Here is a 19,806-nt window from a genome sequence, read left to right as displayed (position 1 = left end):
ACCAAGGGAAGCCCCTTTAGAAAGATGTAAAATTGGGATGCCCAGGTGGCTCTGTGGTTGAGCAGATGCCTGCCTTTGGCTCAGGGAGTGACCCCGGGGTCCTGGGATCCAGTCCCGCGTCGGGCTCCCTGCATGGAGCCTGCTTCTCCCTCTGCCTGGGTCTCTACCTGCCATGACCCTGTTTCCAAACAAGTTCATCTCTGAGCTCTCAGGGGGTTGGAACTCCTGTATAAGGATTGTGGGGGACGCCACTCAACCCCTAACAACTCCAATAGATTAAAATCTTAAGCGATTCCCTTTCTGTGTTCATTAAATTCTTTGGAAGTTACTTTCCTTAAAGAAATTGAATCCTCTTTTCTTTTCTTTTCTTTTCTTTTTTTTCTTTTGTTTTTTTTCTTCTAAATTAACATTCTTCTAGTTAAAATGAATTTCCCATATTTCTCAAGAGCAGGTTTCTGTTTGTGATCAAGAACTTTTTCTTCCCCAATTCATATTTAGAGGGTTTTTTAAATTATTATTTAATGTATTTTCTAAAGATTTGAAAAGTGTAATGTTTGGATTTTTTTTTTTTTTACAGCAAGATGAAAAATACGCCTCTGACAGATTGCAACAGATTTCACCTTGAGGCCATGTAGGCTTTAGGGATATTGGGACTGAGGTATTGTTTCTGCACTTCGCTCAGAGGGAAACCTTGGGAGAGAAATCAGATGTAACAAAAGCACATCAGCGGCATAGATTGGCTCATGCAACTGTTTCATTATTATGGATGATTTCTAGAAAAAAAGTGGATATTCACTTTATGGCTTCTTTCAGAAAACAAAGGTACTAAATGTGTGTATTTCTGATGGTTGAAATAAAGAAACAGAAGGGACGATCCCCTGTGTCTCCAAAATCAACCACCAGCATTCGGACACAGCGTGACCCCTTCTTGCACCTGCAGGAAAGGAAGCAAGTTCAATTCTCAACCTCCCCATGATCCGGTCACCAAGCCGCCGGGATTGGACGTCCCTCTCCGTTCATGCGTTGCGTGCAAGAGGTGTTTCTCTCTGCATTTGACCGATTCCCTCTTTATGGTTTTAATGCTGTATGTAAGGAACTCTTCTTGTTGTAGGTCTCTGACCACATGTTATTTAAAAATCGTATTCATGAAGCCATTTTAATGACACGCATGACTATTCACCTACCGCTGAAGGAGAGGAGAAGGATGTAACCACTGCAGGAAACCGAATTTGACTTCAGAAGGAAGCCCGAGAAGGGATCTCTCAAAGGTCCAATGTCCATCAAATTGTCCGCAGCGATTCGCTCTAGATTGAAATATTTTACATGAGTTCTTTGCATGTTTACTTTTTGCCGATGTCCTGTCCTATGCTTCTTTCCTATAAATTGCACCGTGTGATACACAGTTGAAAAAGAACAAGAAACAAACCAGAAGGGGAGAGAGGACAGGCTCGGCGTTTCTGCAAACACCTGTTTCGTTGGTATGAAAGAGAGCGTCTTGGACGGCGCCAAACAAAAGATGCGCGAGAGGAGACACTGCCCTTCCGGCTGCCCAGGCTCTGGCTGCAAGAGGCACAGAAGCAAAGTGGCCCCTGGTGGTTCCCACAGATCCTGCAGCACCTTCCATCTCTCCTGGTCCTCGGCGACATGGCCTTGATGCTCCTCAACCAAGAAGTGAGGGCTGTGCCTCCGGCAGCGGAGCTGGGACAGAGGGCTCGTGAGTCTCTGGAAAAGAAATGTTATGGGATACTGTCTGACTCCTGGGCCTATGACAGAGATGGCGATGCAGGGGGCACCTGGTCCCTGGGATCCTAACACTTGGCCTGAAAGCCAGAGAAAAGATGTCCCAGTGTCCCGAGGCCCGCCCGTGTGACTATAGGCTTCTATAAAGGCAGGAAGGCCATTCTTGAGTCCCTCCAGCCCATGTGCCCCTGGAGGGGTCCGGCTCCCCAACTTCTGGGCTTTCTTTGGGCCCGAGACCCTAGGCATTGTGGGTTTGAAGCAAGCCACCCTGCTGCAGTCCCCTGGCTTCCTGACACGGAGTCTGTGAGCACGACTAGTGTTGCTGTTTCACTGTCCGGACTCCGGGGTGGTGCATCACACAGAAATACAACCCGAGCACGTAAGTCAAGCTGGATTAAGAAAAAAGGAATTCATTGATTGATATCAGTCACTTATCCTGAAGCTTCCTTCCAGTGCACCCTCTCCACAGCCAAATGCCTCATCTTCCCTCCCAACTCGGGTCCTCTTGAGGGCTTTCTGTTTTATTGAGTCACTTCTGTACCTCAGATGTGAAGAACGGTTCTCCCTCTTGCCCACCGCAGCATCTGGTTCATTACAAAGGACTTTCCATTTTGCATTCTGACTTTCTACCGGATTCTATTCTCTCCGTTTTGACACACCAGACAACAGACTCTTAACGACGTTCATCCCTGGATGCGTCTACTGTGTGACCCCTGCCTTGGCTTCCTGGCCACGCTTGCCAGAGTACACATCAGGATGAAGACCTCATCATCTTGCATTTCTGCATACTCCTTAGTCGCCCTGCTCCATCCCCGGATGGGTACTGACGTCCTCCGCAGGACTCACATGCCCTAAATGGAATCGAGCCATCTGTTCAGCCTTGTCTCAGCTGACTCTTGGTGTTGGCTTTGCTCTCATGGGACAGTCCCGTGGCCTTTCTATTTCTTGAATGTGTTACACCATTTCCTACCATGGGGTCTGCGTGCATGCTGCTCCCTCGGGAGCGCTCCCTCGCCCCTTCCCATAATGGCTCTTTGACCTAGTTACCTAGAAGTAATCTTTCAAGTCTCAGCTTCTGCTATTTGCTTGGAGACTTCCCCACAACCATCTCACTGAGTTTAAAGGAGAACAAAGTAATATTTTATTCAGTGAAGACAAAACTTACTGAAACAGGTTAAATACAGCTTATTTTACAAAAGAAGGCTTTTCTTAGGGAAAAGGAAAAGTGCACTGACATATACGTGAAACCCACAAAGGAATGCAGTTATTTTGAAGTCGGAGAGAAAATAAGCACCCTTGATGTTGATTGGCTTGCAAGAGGAGGAATGTCTTTCATCAATACTTAACAGCCCACGTGGACCAGACCCCTTTTCTTTGAATCTGATAAATGCTGCTGATAGAATTCATTTGGATGAGACTTCTAAAGTAGATATAGGAACATATGCAAGTGTCCTGTGGCACTCAGTTGCAACAGCGCCTTGCGGTGTGGACGCTGTCCCACTTCCACCACGGGCGCTGACGCCTGCCACCTTGTTCCTCTGCACCAGGAGATGACAGGTGGACAGCTCTCCTGGGCTGCCGTGCTACCTGCCGCCACAACCAGCAGGAGACTCAGCGCCATCGGCCTACAACTTCAGGACCAGGGTACCTGACGTTTAGTCTAGATCCTGAGCATTCGTGTGGCAAAATGAACTTTCATGTGCCCAATCCTGGGTTGGCACTTTCATATATATCATTTAATCATTGCAAAAATCTGGGAGGAAGGGGATATGGACCTTATGCGTGAGAGCCACTCGGATCCACTCTGTTATTCGGCAAGTGCTTATCAACTGGCCCTCGTGTTCACGTAAAGCGCGGGAGACAGAGGGTGCACGTGATTCCTTCACTGAATTTACAACAACCCAACAAGATCAATTAAGAATATCCATTAAGATAAGCCTGCTAGGTGCTTAAATATAGGGATCTGGAGGAGACATCATTACATGTGGTTTAAGAGGTTTCTAGTATCAATTGATATGTCAAAGGACATAAATATGAAAAGTCTTAAAGGATGATATGATTCTAACTAGTAGATTACTTCATCGGTGGTGCTGGATGACGCTCTCTGGTCCCGGGTCCTTGTTGCCCTTGCCTCGTGTATCTCTTGTTCTGTCTGGGTCCGCCCCAGAGTGGGCACTCCCTTGATTTGGGACCCTTGTGGTTACATGCAGAACAGTTTATGAATTTCTGTTCACAGTCATGAGTGGCATGTATTTTTTTTTACTATATTGTTACTATTTTTTTGCTTTCCTGAAGTAGCAAAAGTATCTTGACTGCCTGTCTTATTTATCACCCAAAAAAAGAAACATGGATGTCACATCTTTGTTTTCTTTTTCACATTTGTTTAAACTCTGGGTGTCTTTTTCAACTCTGTGATGTTTTCCATCCAAATGAGGACAGAAACGTGACGAGGTAGCATTTATCGAACAGCAGGCGTGCCTGGCTCCTTCCCCTGCCTGCATGTGGCCACCTCCCCGACAATCCCGGGAGCGCTGCTGTTTAACCAGAATTATGGGAGAGTGCCCTCGGTGCTCCAGAACCCACGTTCTGTGATTTTGTGTGATTTCCCTCGGAGAGGGTCATAATGTCTCCCGGGATGGTCCCGCCCACATGGCACAACTCTTTAAATCCAGGGTCGCCCACCATAACCTTTCACGGATTCCCTTTCTGGTAGCCCACAGAAACATAGAAAGGCAAGCTTGACCTCTCTGGGAACTCAAATGCACTCTCTTTACATGCAAGCAGGATGCAGACCGTCCTAGGGCACAGAATTTCACCTCGTCTGTCTGACTTTTGGGATGCCTGACCTAGCCTGAGCACTCTGTAACACATCAATCCTTCGGGTTAGACACAAAGATGGGAACTGTGTGTATGTAGTTATTGTCTCATTCAACATCTTAATTTACCAGATTTTTATTATTGTGTGTGTGTGAAAGGCTTTTTGCTAAATGCCGCAGTGGGTCAGAGGGCAACGGGCATTCTGTCACCCTTCCGTGCACTCGCACTTTTCTGAGTAGAAAAGTGTATGTTTTGATGTCCTTTGTTTGCAATACACACATCTCCCTTTTTCCAAGTCGGGTTTAAACGTGGATGAAAGGGATCCCTGGGTGGCGCAGCAGTTTAGTGCCTGCCTTTGGCCCAGGGTGCGATCCTGGAGACCCGGGATCGAATCCCACATCGGCTCCCGGTGCATGGAGCCTGCTTCTCCCTCTGCCTATGTCTCAGCCTCTCTCTCTCTCTGTGTGTGTGACTATCATAAATAAATAAAAATTAAAAAAAATAAACGTGTATGAAAGATGGTTTCTCCTTTAAAGAGCTTAAAGGTGTCTTGCACATGGGCAGGAGAGGTGAGAGCCACACTTCTTGGGGGGTCACAGGCTGGGATTGGGAGGACATCCTGGAGGAAGCGCAATCTGAACGGGCTCTTGGCCCAGGACACAGAGACAGAAGACGCCTCGCATCCATCCAAGCCCCAAACCAGCCACTTATCCTCTCCACGTCTCCATGTGTAGACAGGAGCCCCTGGACACAACAGTTCCCAGAAGTGCTGGGGAAACGAAAAAGAATCCAAAGAGTGCCGAGTGCTGTCGTTGTGAGGTCAAGCAAATGTGGCTGGAGGAAGCAGGGTGCTCCCGACGGGGATGAGAGGTGCTTCCTGGGTGAGCCAGTGGAGAACCCCAGGCTGTGCCCCGCATTCAGCGAGAGGAGCATGTTCTTCAGTGGTAGACTGGGGGCCAAGGTCTCACGTGCATCACAGAGTCTGTCTCTTTCTCATTTTTTTCTTTAAGATTTTATTTATTTATTCATGGGAGACACACACACACAGAGAGAGAGAGAGAGAGAGAGAGGCAGAGACACAGGCAAAGGGAGAAGGAGGCTCCATGGAGGGAGCCCCACATGGGACTCGATCCCGGGTCTCCAGTATCAGGCCCTGGGCTGAAGGCGGAAGTAAACTGCTGAGCCACCCGGGGTGCCCTCTTTCTCAGATTTTAATCAGATTAATATAATACATTGCTTTAAATTCGTTAGTTTGTCAGGACTTGGACTGTCGACCAACACTGAAAAGTAACTGTGTGCCATTCACAGGAAGGTGGAAGCACCTCAAGTGTCCGCCCACAGATGAATGTATAAACAAAACATGGTCTATCCCTACCATGGAAGCTCTGACAGCTAGAATTGGATAAAATGGCATATTTGGTGTTGTTTATATTTTACCATATTTAAAAATCTCTCCCCCCCCCAATGATGCAATGGTTAACATGGACAACAAGGTAGTTATTCTTCTCCTAGCTTCTGAAAATGTGCGGGTTGATAGACACCAGGATAAAATTAGGGACCTCCGAAGGTGCTTTGTCTCCCATTTGATAAAGGTTATAAAAAAGAGGGGAGAAAAGATCCATCCATGAGTGTTCCCCAAACTTTCCTGACTTACCATTTGAGAATTTATTTTCCTCTGTGCATAGATTTGTTCTAGGCCATTCTGGGGCTATTATTTTGCTTATGTGATAAAGATCCTCTTCTTTGGTGATGAGTTAACAGTAGCATTTCTCTCAAGGCTGCTACACCTCCCTTTCTTTATATAAAAGGAGAAGCAAGTGCTTGCAGAAGGAACCCATTTCTAGTGAATTTAGGTAAAGATACAAATATGAAAGCTTTGAATGCAGATTCTAGTTTTACCAAAAAGTCTGCACAGAATAGAGAATCCAGAAGTGGACTCTCAACTTTATGGTAAACTAATATTCGATCAAGGAGGAAAGACTATCCACTGGAAAAAAGACAGTCTCTTCAATAAATGGTGCTGGGAAAATTGGACATCCACTTTCTTGCACCATACACAATGATAAACTCAAAATGGATGAAAGATCTCAATGTGAGACAAGATTCCATCAAAATCCTAGAGGAGAACACAGGCAACACCCTTTTCGAACTTGGCCACAGCAACTTCTTGCAAGATACATCCGTGAAGGCAAGAGAAACAAAAGCAAAAATGAACTATTGGGACTTCATCAAGATAAGAAGCCTCTGCACAGCAAAGGATACAGTCAACAAAACTAAAAGACAACCTGCAGAATGGGAGAAGATATTTGCAAATGACGTATCAGATAAAGGGCTAGTTTCCAAGATCTATAAAGAACTTATTAAACTCAACACCCAAGAAACAAACAATCCAATCATGAAATGGGCAAAACACATGAAGAGAAATCTCACAGAGGAAGACATAGACATGGCCAACATGCACATGAGAAAATGCTCCGCATCATTTGCCATCAGGGAAATACAAATCAAAACCACAATGAGATCCCACCTTATCCCAGTGAGAATGGGGAAAATTGACAAGGCAGGAAACCACAAATGTTGGAGAGGATGAAGAGAAAAGGGAACCCTCCTGCACTGTTGTTGGGAATGTGACCTGGTGCAGCCACTCTGGAAAACTCTGTGGAGGTTCCTCAAAGGGTTAAAAATAGATCTGCCCTACCCAGCAATTGCACTGCTGGGGCATTACCCCAAAGATACAGATGCAATGAAACGCCGGGGCACCTGCACCCCAATGTTTCTAGCAGCAATGGCACAATAGCCAAACTGTGGAAGGAGCCTCGGTGTCCATCGACAGATGACGGATAAAGAAGCTGTGGTCTCTGTATACAGTGGGATATTCCTCAGCCATTAGAAATGACAAATACCCACCATTTGCCTCGATGTGGATGGACCTGGAGCGTATTATGCTGAGTGAAATAAGTCAATCAGAGAACAAACAGTATATGGTATCATTCATTTGGGGAATATAAAAAATAGTGAAAGGGAATAAAGGGGAAAGGACAGAAAATGCGTGGAAAATATCAGGGAGGGAGACAGAATATGAGAGGCTCCTAACTCTGGGAAATGAACTAGGGGTGGTGAAGGGTAGGAGGGCGGGGGGTGGGGGTGAGTGGGTGACGGGGACTGAGGGGGGCACTTGATGGGATGAGCACTGGGTGTTATTCTATATGTTGGCAAATTGAACACCAATAAAAAATAAATTTATATAAAAAAAGTCTGAAAAAATCCCTCTCAACCATCATCTTTGCCTTTATTACCAAACGAAGAGGTAAAAAAAACAACAACAACAACAACAACAAAAACAAAAAGAACAACAAAAAGCAAAAAGAACAACAACAAAAAACTCATCTTTATTCCCTGAAACATCAAGTCATTCTTATTGCTGAAAACCACTTTGCCGTGCAAGGACAAGACCCTGGACGTCCTTCTAAATCACTCTTAAACTACCGTTAAGGACGGTGGCCAGGACCGAGGAGGGGGATGTGTTCCTTGTTACAAACATTGTCCTTTGCCATTGGAGGGAAGAAGCATGTGTGCGCCATCGGGGAAACCCGGCCTGCGCTTCCTGCCCACGGTCGGTCTGTCCTCCCGTAAAATGCCTCCATATCAGCTCCCAAGTCAGCGAGGAGCCACCAGGGCGGTCAGCTACGGCAGGAGGAAACACGCAGAAGTGGAGTCAATAAGTGTCCTCTGCTTTATATTCATCATCCTCTGTCATCCTCGCAGGGATTTCCCAAGGCAGGTCGTCTGAGACAAGGGACAGCTGAGCTTGTCTCACGTGCGTCCAAAGCACCGGAGCCCCTGGTTGAACCGAGGTGTGAGGGGGCCCAGGGAAAGTCCCCGCCTAGCATCTTCCCGGGAGACCAGCATCGTGGGACGGCCACGGGGTCCCTGGAGGGATCCTGCAGCTCGCGCTCCTGATCTCCTGCACCCTCGGTCCGAGGTGCGGGTGTGCGACAGCTGCCCTGGGCCAGAGACCAGCCTAGAGCCCTGATCTCTCGCTGCCTCCGCCGGGACTAATACAGTATCGGTGAACAGTACAAAGATGGGGACATTTCATCCCTAAAGAGAACTTCTCAAAATTCGTATTCGTAATATCTGTCCTCTGGCCGTGTTGTCATTCCAATTCCATGCTGACGCCGGGGAATGGTGTGACCTGGGGCTTGTATCCACACGCCCCTGCCACCAAGTCTGAGTAGCTGCTGGTAGGCTTGGGGGGGCGTTGGGTTCTCCCACGATGTCCTCTTTATAAGGTTGACGTGCGTGGAGAAGCTCGATGTTTGAAAAGGATGCAAATCCCATCCTGAGTATGCATTTGACTCCCAGGGGCGCATGTAAGAGTCGGGCTTTCCTCTCTGGGGTCGTGTGAACCCGAGGAGGGAAGCGGGGGCTCTCTTGGGAAGAAGCTGGGCTGACCACCAGAAATCAGTGGGTCCACAGAACACTCCTCGGGCGGGACGTGAATTAAAACGGGGTCTTGTAGAAACATCACCTCTCTCTTTCCAGAAGACTTCCTGGCCAAGCCCTTGCTACCCTCCTGTTCACTGTTCTCCCATCACCGAGGCTCCCGTGGGAGGGGGCTTCCTCTTGCCCTGCAGTCCTCTTGGGAATGGACGTACCGAACGCCAAGATGCCTACAGCTAAAGACACGACTGTCCATTTGTCATCCCCGTCCGTCCACCGCCGGAAATGGAACCCCTCATCAAGTGCCATGAATGCTCAGAGGGCAAAACTCACGACCCGGCTGTGGTCCCACAGTCGTGGAAAATGTGCACTGAGCTGTGAGAATTGCCAGAAGTCTTGTGTTTCTGTTTTCTTTCATTGTGTTTTTTCTTTTGCTCTTCTCTGAACCCAGCCATTGGGGACATTGTGGCATTTTATCAAACGTGCCATCACTAAATCTTACATTTCAACATTCTTATATTCTCTAACCTTCCAACAAGTTGGGGAAAGAGCTCTCAAAGTATGGATTTTCAGGTGGTAAATACACGGAATCTCCGAGACTCAAAGAGAAATGCATGTTTACAATTTGCGGTTTTGACGGGAAGTGGTGTTTTCTGATTTGGTTCTCATCGTGCTGCCGCATTGCAAATGACATAATGATACTGAATCTGAGCACAGGCACTTGTAATGATAGGATGCGAGGGAATCATAGAAAGACGGTCCCCTGTTGCAAGGAAGTGTTGTGCCTCCGCTGCAGCTGGAGAGGGCAGTTGGCAATTTGCAACCTCTTCGCGGCTGAAGATGTTTAACAGATAAGATGGGATCGCTTCCCCAGGTGAGCTCCAGGTGGAGAAAATACTTGGCTTCCCATTCCTTCGAGAGGGAGGAAATGGCAAAAAAAGAAAACGCTGAGAGAGAGACAGACAATAAATCAAAAGCTAAATGACACCCGAGAATGGATGTTGAGTCCTTAGGAGCCCAAACATCAGCACTGCCTCATTAGGCACATGCAAGGGGACATGCAGCGGAATTAGCGCAGCCGCACAGGCTCTTCCAGGCAGCAGCCTGGGCTGGTGGTGCCTTCATTCAGCCGAGGAGGGAGCCGCCGGCCCGGGCAGGAGCTGTGCCCGCCACTGGGAGGACGGGGATGTGGGGACAAGGTGTCACCCTCAAGGGCTCGCCTGGGAGAAGAGCGAGAGCACAGAGCATCCCGTCCGCGGGGGGGCGAGTGGCCTTCGAGACGGCCTTCCTTTAAAATCCCTCGGTTAAGGACATCGCAGCAAAGAACCGTGGATAATCCGCAGAGGAGAAATGAGCGTGACGTGGGTCCAGCCTTCGATCTCCAGGGTCGGTCGGCGGGACCCGGGGCAGCGGCCCAGGGAGGTGCAGGCGTGGGAGCTCCCCGGGGCAGGAGGGGCCCACACCCTCGAGCTCAGGGCACCGGCGGGGCTTAGCCCGGGGACGTGCCGGGCCACTCAGGAGAGGAGCACGTGGGCCCGGGGCTCCTGGAGGCATCAGGCTGCTCTCGGCAGGTGTGTCCACTAGGGTCTGCTCCACCTGCAGGGGCCCACGATGCCGGGGGACCCTGTGGCCAGCACGGCCGCCCGCCGTCCCGAAATGGAGCCGCAGCTCAAGGCCGCTGTGGGACGAGGACATGGAGGCAGAGACGGTGCAGTTTCCATGGTGAGCCGTGGGCACCTGCCGGCGCGGCTGCATCGGGGCCTTTCCCGGGACGTGGGGCCCCCTCAGCACCAGGAGCTGGGGCGCCCAGTGGCTCAGTGCGGGAATCGTCTGCCTTGGGCTCAGGCCGTGACCTCAGAGTCCTGGGATCGAGCCCCGTGCCCCGCGCAGCGGAAGGTCTGCTTCTCCCTCTGCCCTCCCTGCCCCCTGCTCATGCTTGGTCTCTAACAAATAAATATATAAAATCTTAAAAAAAAAAAAAAAGAAGAAAGAAGCCAGAAGCTTTTTATTCCTTTCAAGCAAGTTTTAACTGCGCGGATAGCCCCAAAGCCTTGCCGCAGGATTGTGTCCTCAGCGCACATCAGCCTGTCCCGCCACCACGTGGGATGTCCCGTCTGCAGCACCATCCTGCTCCTCCCGCCCCAACTTTCTGCCCCGCAGACAGTGATAGAGAGCAGCAAGGGCGCAGGCCTCTAAGCGGGGCACAGTGGGGGGGGGGGCCCTTCCTGCTGCTTCTTCAGCTCCCGGGGGGTGGGGACATTTGTATGTCACACCCCACATTATTGCCTGATTTTTTCCTAATTAAAAAAAAAGATCGAAGGAGGGGAAGATGGCAGAGGAGTAGGGTCCCCAAATCACCTGTTCCCACCAAATTACCTAGATAACCTTCAAATCATCCTGAAAATCTACGAATTAGGCCTGAGACTTAAAGAGAGACCAGCTGGAGTGCTACAGTGAGAAGAGTTCGGCTTCTATCAAGGTAGGAAGACGGGGAAAAAGAAATAAAGAAACAAAAGGCCTCCAAGGGGGAGGGGCCCCACAAGGAGCCGGGCTGAGGCCGGGGCGAGTGTCCCCAGGACAGGAGAGCCCCGTCCCGGAGGAGCAGGAGCTGCACCAACCTTCCCGGGAGGAAAGGGGCTCGCAGGGAGTTAGAGCAAGACCCAGGAGGTCGGGGATGCCCTCGGACTCCCTGAGACACTAACAGACACCTGCGCCCCGGGAGAGTGCGCTGAGCTCCCTAAGGGCTGCAGCACGCAGGGCGGGACCCAGAGCAGCTCCGAGGGGCTCGGGGGCGGCTCCGCGGAGGGGGCCGCGGGGCGGGAGCAGCTGGGGGGGGCAGGGCAGAGGAAGAGGCTCCGGGGAGAGGGCTGCGGGGGCGGGAGCAGCTCAGAGGGGCTCAGGCGGTGTCTCCGCGGAGGGGGCTGTGGGGCAGGAGCAGCTGGCTGGGGGGCTTGGGCCGGAGGAAGAGGCTCCGGGGAGGAGGCTTCGGGGCGGGAGCAGCTTGGAGGGGCTCGGGCGGAGGAAGAGGCTCCGTGGAGGGGGCTGCGGAACGGAAGCAGCTTGGAGGGGCTCAGGCGGAGGAAGACGCTCCGCGGAGGGGGCTGCGAAACGGAAACAGCTTGGAGGGGCTCGGGCGGAGGAAGAGGCTCCAGGGAGGCGGCTGCAGGGCGGGAGCAGCTCAGAGGGGCTGGGGGCGGCTCCGCGGAGGGAACTGCGAGGCAGGAGCAGCTCGGAGGGGCTCGGGCAGAGGAAGAGGCTCCGGGGAGGGGGCTACGGGGCGGGAGCAGCTTAGAGGGGCTCCGGCGGAGGAAGAGGCTCTGCGGAGGGGGCTGCGGAGCGGGAGCAGCTAGGGGGGGCTCGGGCGGTGGTTCCGAGGAGGGGGCTGCGCAGCGGTGCAACTTGGAGGGGCTCGGGCAGAGGAAGAGGCTCCGGGGAGGGGGCTGCGGGGCGGGAGCAGCTCTGAGGGGCTGGGGGCGGCTCAGCGGAGGGGGCTGCAGGGCGGGAGCAGCTCGGCATCTTGAGCAGAGGAAGAGGCTCCACGGAGGGGGCTGCGGAGCGGGAGCAGCTGGGGGGGCTCCGGCGGCGGCCTCGCGGAGGGGGCTGCGCGGCGGGAGCAGCTTGGAGGGGCTCGGGCGGAGGAAGAGGCTCCGGAGAGGGGGCTGCGGGGCGGGAGCAGCTCGGCGGGGGCTCGGGTGGTGGCTCCGCGGAGGGGGCTGCATGGAGGGAGCAGCTTGGAGGGGCTAGGGCAGAGGAAGAGGCTCCGCGGAGGGGTCTGCGGGGCGGGAGCGCAAATCCAACAGCGCAGGCCCCACAGCACAGGGCGCCAGGACACAGCCCAGGATCTGGCCTCCCCCGGGACAGGCAGAGGCCCGGAGGGCCCAGGACAGCGAGGACGCTCCTGCCCCAGGCTGAGCAGATCAGCGGCCCCGCCCTGGAGCCTCAAGGCCCTGCAGACCAAGAGCTTTGTAGTTACTGCAGGAGCTGACTCCAGGGCTCCAGACCTGCTTCCGCCACTGCGGTTGTTACTCCAGGGGCCTCACGGGGTAAACAACCCCCACTGAGCCCTGCACCAGGCAGGGGGCAGAGCAGCTCCCCCAAGTGCTAACACCTGAGAATCAGCACAACAGGCCCCTCCCCCAGAAGACCAGCTAGACGGACAACTTCCAGGGGAATTCAAGGGACTTAAAGTATACAGAATCAGAAGATACTACCCCGTGGTTTTGTTTTGCTTTGTTTTGTTTTCTTTTGTTTTGCTTTTTTTAAATTTTTTTTATTTATTTATGATAGTCACAGAGAGAGAGAGGCAGAGACACAGGCAGAGGGAGAAGCATGCTCCATGCACCGGGAGCCCGATGTGGGATTCGATCCCGGGTCTCCAGGATCGGGCCCTGGGCCAAAGGCAGGCGCCAAACTGCTGTGCCACCCAGGGATCCCTTGTTTTGCTTTTTGATTTCTGTTTGCTTCCCCCACCTTTTTTTCCCTTTATTCCTTTTTCTTTCTTTTTTTTCTTTTTTCTTTTTCTCTTTTCTTTCCTTCTTTCTCTCCTCTCTTTTTCTCCTTTTCCCAATACAACTTGTTTTTGGCCACTCTGCACTGAGCAAAATGACTAGAAGGAAAAACTCACCTCGAAAGAATCAGAAACAGTCCTCTCTCCCACAGAGTTACAAAATCTGGATTACAATTCAATGTCAGAAAGCCAGTTGTCAGAGAGCTGGAGAAAAGACAGCAAATAGATCCTACACCCAGCAGAAGAAGAGGGTTAAAAACGATTTGAGCAGAACTCAATGAAATAGAGACCAGAAAAACTGTGCGACTGATCAACAAAATCAGGAGTTGGTTCTTTGAAAGAATTAGTAAGATAAACCATTAGCCAGCCTTATTAAAAAGAAGAGAGAAAAGCCTCAAATTAATAAAATCATGAATGACAAAGGGGAGATCACTACCAACACCAAGGAAATACAAACGATTTTAAAAACTTATTATGGGCAGCCATATGCCAATAAATTAGGCAATCTAGAAGAAATGGACAGATTTCTGGAAAACCACGATTAACCAAACCTGGAACAGGAAGAAATAGAAAACCTGAACAGGCCGATAACCAGGGAGGAAATTGAAGCAGTCATCAAAACCCTCCAAAGACACAAAAGTCCAGGGCCAGATGGCTTCCCTGAGGAATTCTATCAAACGCTTAACGAAGACACCGTACCTATTCTACTACAGCTGTTTAAAAGACAGAAAGAGATGGAGTACTTCCAAACTTCTTCTATGAGGCCAGCATCACCTTAATTCCAAAACCCAACAAAGACCCCACTCAGAAGGAGAATTAGAGACCAATATCCCTGATGAACATGGATGCAAAAATTCTCAACAGGATACTAGCCAATAGAGGCCAACAATATATTAAGAAGATGATTCAAAATGACCAAGTGGGATTTATACCCGGGATGCAATGCTGGTTCAACACACGTAAAACAATCAATGTGACTGACCATATCAGCAAGAGAAAAAACAAGAACCATCTGACCCTCTCAATAGAGGCAGAGAAAGCATTTGACAAAATAGAGCATCCGTTCCTGATCAAAACTCTTCAGAGTGTAGGGAGAGAGGGAATATTCTTCAGCATCTTAAAAGCCATCTACGAGAACCCCACAGCAACTTTCTCAATGGGGAAGCACTGGGAGCCTTTCCCCTAAGATCAGGAACAGGACAGGGATGTCCACTCTCACCACTGCTATTCAACATAGCACTAGAAGTCCTAGCCTCAGCCATCAGGCAACAAAAAGGAATAAAAGGCATTCAAATTGGCAAAGAAAAATTCAAACTCTCCCTCTTCGCAGATGACATGATACTTTACATAGAAAACCCAAAAGAGTCCACCCCAAGATTGCTAGAACTCATACAGCAATTTGGCAGTGTGGCAGGATACAAAATCAATGCCCAGAAGTCAGTGGCATTTCTGTACACTAACAACGAGACTGAAGAAACAGAAATTAAGGAGTCAATCCCATTTACAATTGCACCCAAAAGCATAAGATACCTAGGAATCAACCTAACCAAAGAGGTAAAGGATCTATACCCTAAAAACTACAGAACACTTCTGAAAGAAATGGAGGAAGACACAAAGAGATGGAAAAATATTCCATGCTCATGGATTGGAAGAATTAATGTTGTGAAAATGCCAATGCTACCCAGGGCAATTTACACATTCAATGCAATCCCTATCAAAATACCATGGACTTTCTTCAGAGAGTTGATACAAATCATCTTAAGATATGTGTGGAATCAGAAAACACCTCGAATAGCCAGGGGAATATTGAAAAAGAAAACCAGAGCTGGGGGCATCACAATGCCAGATTTCAGGTTGTACTACAAAGCTGTGGTCATCAAGACAGTGTGGTCCTGACACAAAAACAGACACATAGATCAATGGAACAGAATAGAGAATCCAGAAGTGGACCCTCAACTTTATGGTCAACTAACATTCTACAAAGCAGGAAAGACTACCCACTGGAAAAAAAAGACAGTCTCTTCAATAAATGGTGCTGGGAACACTGGACATCCACATGCAGAAGAATGAAACTGGATCATTCTCTTACATCATACACAAAGATAAACTCAAAATGATGTAAGATCTAAATGTGAGACAAGATTCCATCAAAATCCTAGAGGAGAACACAGGCAACACCCTTTTTGAACTCGGCCACAGTAACTTCTTGCAAGATACATCCATGAAGGCAAGAGAAACAAAAGGAGAAATGAACTATTGGGACTTCATCAAGATAAGAAGCTTCTGCACAGCAAAACTGAAAGACAACCTACAGAACGGGAGAAGATATTTGCAAATGACACACCAGATAAAGGGTTAGAAACCAAGATCTATAAAGACCTTATTAAACTCAAAAGCAAAGAAACAACCAATCCAATCATGAATTGAGCAAAAGACATGAACAGAAATCTCACAGAGGGAGACATAGACATGGCCACCAAGCACATAAGAAAATGCTCCACATCACTGGCCATCAGGGAAATACAAATCAAAACCACCATGAGATCCCACCTCACACCAGTGAGAATGGAGAACATTAACAAGGCAGGAAACAACAATTTTTTGTCTGCTTTTTATTTTAAAAATGACCATGATTCTTTGGGAGGTGATACAAGATTGCTTTCCAGTCAGATCATAATTTCCACAATTTCTGTAATAACTATAAATTTGAAAGTTTCTCACTCTCCCCACCCCAATTCACTTTTGGCACCTGTGTGTGAAATGTCACTTCCAAAAAAAGGGGGAAAATATGCTGAATACTGGGTTTTCATCACACAGTACTCCTTTCGTGAGGAAAAATGTTCTGGTTGCTAAATTGAGAATATTGATACAAGAATGCTTAACAATATCTCATCAGTAAAAGCCTTTTTCTAACCAACTCTATGGCTGTCTCAGAAAAAAATTACATAGAAATAGCAGCCAATTCCTAGAGGTAAAAAGGCAATGGCTTATCTTCTCCTTTTCCACTTCTCCTAATTTTACATTTAGAATTAGAGCAAATCTATGAGAGGTAGCAGAAGGTCTGGCACAGGCTCTGGCTTCATGATTTGAAAATACAATTTCAACTCATCACATTCTTCAGAAGAACTCATTATACTTAAAAGAAACACACAAAGAGGCTCTCTTCACCTCTGCATGCAGAGGTTGACCAGAAGGACATACATTGGTTACCAACAGAGAAGGATGAGCCTACGATCTGGCAATTAGGAGATGGTGTATCCAAAGATATAGTCTTGACCTGGTTAGAAAACTGTGTCATTTGTAAAGTATATTACTCTTGAGTCTTCACTTACTTGCTAAAAAGAAGCTTCTACACAAAAATCAGGATGCTACAGGAGAGAAATAGCTAACACAGGCTATAGTTGGCTAATATTTAAATACAAAGAATTCAACTTTCATTTTTCATATGTGTGAAGGGTTTGTGAGCTTGTTACTGACCTATTTGGCCCAATTCATATTTATTTTTATTTTATCCACTGTGCTTCAGATCCATGGGGTATTGCCAAAAAACTTATCCCAAAAATCTCTCAGTTTTTATTAGAGCTTAATGGATTTATTTGAATACTTCTGTTAAGCTGATAAGAGTTAGGGAGAGTCTTATCCTACTCCCTTCCCCAAACCTAATTAGACATTTTTATTTCAAAACAAAAGATGGTGATATTATAAAACTAGGGAGGGAAATAAGATGCTATGACAGTACACTTCTTTTTAGTTAACACTTATTTCTTACCTATAGCACTACATATGTGATAAAACTTTTGGGAAGGAGAAGGGAAGAAGGAAATTCCAAAGCCTCCCAACAAAGTAGCCATTCCAATGCATGGACAAGGGCTTATTTCTCCTGCCAGCCACTGATTCACAAATATTTTCCCCTTTTAAAGAAGTATGTGTGAATGAGGTTGGGGAGAGCAAGGAACACATCAAGGCGTCAACTATACTCTTCTCTTAATGAGCCCGCCCTATGTCCTTAGTGGCGACTGACTTCATCCGCCATCTTGGCTTTCACGGTAAGCAACATCTTTCTTTAAAACTTTTCTTGTTCTTGCTGCTTTTCTTGCCGTTCTTGTCTTTGTTCTCGGACATGTTTTTGGCTCTGATTTCTCTCATTAGGTCAAAGAATACCTTGTCCACATTGGCTCGCGTTTTAGCTGATGTCTCCACGTACTGCACACCCCACTCCTCTGCTTTAGTACTTGCCTCTTCGATGGGCACCTGCCTCCGCTCCTCTAGGTCGGACTTGTTTCCCATGACAAGCAGTGGACTTGCCTTTTTTTTTTCTGGACCACATATCCATAATGGACATACAGTGCCCAAGGCCCTCAGATGCAAGAAAATATCGTCCTTGTCTATGCTATACACCAACCAAGTAACAACTGCTGCCACATCCTGGGCTCTCCTGGAAAGAGAGGTTCCTGTAGACACTGGCGTGTGACCGTCCACATCCAGCTGTCCATTGAGCCTTGGGAGGCATAGCTACTGAGGTCTCCTCAATGCAGGAGAGAGTCGAACTTGAGGCCGCGGGCTTATCCCACCTGCAGGGGAGGTCTCCCCTGTTCTTCCTCAGTCCCTTGCTGGATGCCACCATACCAGAGAAGGTCAGCCATCCCCAGTCCCCTTGGCTATGTAGGGAGCCCCCATGACATCAACTGAGTGAACTGCAATGGAGTTTGTCTACTTTATGGATGGTATGAGCACCATGCTACAGGGGGGGAGCTCATGTGGAATATTTATGTCCCTAATAAAGGACACAACCCACCCAACAGTCAGCAGTAGAAGCCAAGCTTTAGGCTGCCATTTAGCTCTGGATGCCCTGGTCAGCAAATGGTTCCATCAGCACCTCTTACAAACTCTTGGGCCACTGTCTAAGAGTTGTTCCTTTTAGGGTAAGGAACTCAGGGCACTCTTGCCTCAGAGATACCCCAAATATAAATCAAAATCACAGATGTCCCCACATGCAGTAAGGCCACAATGCAAGGCCTCCCTGGGACACCACTTGTCCTCCTTGGTGTTCCAACATTACAGATCGTGGCCAGACGCTCATTTTGCTTCTCAGGATACATAATGCTGGCCCTACAGGAGGGACTCAATAAGTAAAATCCCACCTCCCCTGGAGACCACAAGCAGCCAGTGGAACTGAGAGGCACACACTGGTCTCCTCAAACAACTCCTATTTAAGCTTCAAGGTGTCAAACGGGCCTCCAGTGGAGGCCATCAGGGGCCTTGACAACACAGAGTTTCAAGACAAAAGGATGCACGTGCAGTTATCCACAAGCCGACTTCGGACTGCCCCTGGGATGGGAGACCAGAGTGGCTGCTATCGGCGTGGGAAAGAGGGGCACTGGTCCAAAGAGTGTCCAGTAGATCGCACAGGTCGTGTGGCGGACTTTACTGAGCAGCATAACGGACAGTATGGAGCAGTGCGCACGCCGTACACCCTGGGCTGCGGGGAACCCACGTGTTACAACGATGCATATGGAGCATCGACTCTTAGAAGCGCTACCGGGTCCGCTCTTATGAGGCAGTGGCGGCGGCAGCAGCAGCCTCTGCGTACAACTGCGCGGAGCAGTCCATGTCCCATCTGCCTCACGACCAGAGCACAGCTGGGACCAGTCACCCCAACCCCACTTCTGTTGATCCCTACGACAGACACCTGTTGCCGAGCTCAGGGGCTGCTGCCACTTCGGCTCTGTGGCTGCTGCCGCTGCCAACACCTCGTCCTACTATGGAAGGGACAGGAGCCCCCTTCGTCGTGCCACAGCTGTGCTCCCCACGGTTATGGGCCAGAGAGTGAGCTGCCGCAGGCCTCAGCAGCTGCACGGATTCTCTGTATGGCATGGCCCAGTGTGAGCGGGAGCACATGTGGACCGAGCACGGTGCTCAGCCTTTAGAAACTGGAGGTAGGATCATTGCGGACTGAACCCTGGGCTGCGGTCATATATGAGAACCTGCTCCGCGCGTCCCCTTGCCACGATGTTTCCATTGCTTCGTGTTTGAGTAAACAAAGGAGTTTGTGACCAACTGTGTTTTCTTTCTTAATTTAATTCTTATAAGTTGACTTATCTTTCCTCTTGATACTAGTCCCTGTAGCCTTTCACTCCGTTCCTTATATTCTCAGCCTCTGAGCAGCCCTAGGTAAGGATTATGCTGGCATCCCCTTTTTCCTGTACCGTGGATCCCCCTCTTATCTTGCTTTCCTTAGGAATTGAGCCCTTCTCCCTGTCTACCTGCAACATCTCCTTTCCCTTTAAAATGACCATGTA

General features: G+C 49.1%; 1 pseudogene; it reads left to right on the top strand.

The window, feature by feature from the left end:
* The first annotated feature begins 18,206 nt into the window (after nt 1–18,206).
* Nucleotides 18,207–19,447, top strand: LOC112651138 (RNA-binding protein 4B-like; annotated as a pseudogene).
* The last annotated feature ends 359 nt before the right edge of the window (nt 19,448–19,806 follow it).

The sequence above is a fragment of the Canis lupus genome, chromosome 16 (genome assembly GCF_003254725.2).
Source record: "Canis lupus dingo isolate Sandy chromosome 16, ASM325472v2, whole genome shotgun sequence".
NCBI classification, from domain to species: Eukaryota; Metazoa; Chordata; class Mammalia; order Carnivora; family Canidae; genus Canis; species Canis lupus.
This window is presented reverse-complemented; position numbering and strand designations above follow the sequence as displayed.